The 1,316-nt window shown below is 38.8% G+C and overlaps 1 pseudogene; it reads left to right on the top strand.

Annotated features, from left to right (window-relative positions):
* Window positions 1-5: 5 nt before the first annotated feature.
* Window positions 6-1,016, top strand: LOC106792955 (annotated as a pseudogene).
* The last annotated feature ends 300 nt before the right edge of the window (window positions 1,017-1,316 follow it).

Here is a 1,316-nt window from a genome sequence, read left to right as displayed (position 1 = left end):
CAACCACGGGTCCCGCTTACGTGCCGGAATCTCTGCGAAAGTTTTACTTACACCAGAATTCCATTCGTATGTTGTCCATCGCAAAGACAGGCATTAATGCACGATCGGCGAACACCGTTCGTACCTTTTACCATGTCAAGAGTGAATTGGACAACAAATTTCGACATAAAAATAAATTTCGTCTGTTATTCGACCTGCAGAATTTACCATTGAATGAAAAGTTACGAGCTGCTGAGTTAAGTTTAATCGCGATAAAAGAAGCAAGGAAGAATATAATAATCCAGAAACAACAAAATATGGAAGAATACTCGCTTACGATATCGTCCGTCCGGGTTAAAAGGAAAAAGTTCTCCGATACTGTGATTGATCTATAGCAAGGTAATTGACTTAAGGAAGAATGCTACGGTGAATTTGGACGTTCATCCGGCGGTAGAAACATGTATAAGCAATGACGAAACTAATTACGGTCTTCTAGTTGACTTTATGACTGGAACGAAAAAATTGAATAAACGACATATTATATTAAGCATATATATTAGATTTAGCATAGCATATATGAACAAACGGAGACGTGGATGCTCAATCGCCCAACATTGTTGACTTACATGGACGACAACAAATTAAGGGTGACTTTTGGGAAAGGGTTTTTGAATAGACGTTTGAAACTCGCAGCTTTAAGAAAGAACAGACGAGAGGATGATCAAGAAAATAGTTATCGACATCTGTTGTACGTAGACTTTGTCGACGTTGCTTGGAACGATTGAATTATTGCTTCTCCCAGAAACGACGCCTTCTATTGCCACAGAGATTGCCCGAATACTTTAGCGGACCGTCTGAACTCGTCTAGTCACGAAATCATACAGATCTTAGTTTACTCGACTAAACCTTGTATGGTTCCGAAAGCATGTTGCGTGCGTACGGCCTTGAGCTCAATCATTATGCTCTATCTTCACGAGGAGAACAAGATTGTCTTAAAGAATTATCGGGACATGGCGGTACTGGACTGTAGTTGTTAAATCTTTCATTCAAATTTTCTACAATCGGTCGATCACAAAATATATTTTTGAAGTTATACTTCTTTTGGAGCGTTTGGGAAAAAGTGATGAGAGTAAAACTCGACACCACGAAGTTGTCGATATTTACGATGCGCGGACAAAGCGATTTCAAATTTACGGAATGAAGTGTCTTCTCTTCTTCCTCATTTTTTTTCCTCAAGTGGTGACCCATCCAAGTTCTAATGGTATTTAAGTCAATATCGTTTTCATAGGAAGAAGAGTAAGAAAAATAAGGAAAACAAACCACAAACTAATGTGGAA

The sequence above is a fragment of the Polistes canadensis genome, unplaced genomic scaffold (assembly GCF_001313835.1).
Source record: "Polistes canadensis isolate GaletaPanama2010 unplaced genomic scaffold, ASM131383v1 scaffold_2911, whole genome shotgun sequence".
Classification (NCBI taxonomy): domain Eukaryota; kingdom Metazoa; phylum Arthropoda; class Insecta; order Hymenoptera; family Vespidae; genus Polistes; species Polistes canadensis.
Note: the sequence above shows the minus strand (reverse complement) of the source record. Positions and strands in the feature narration are given on the sequence as shown.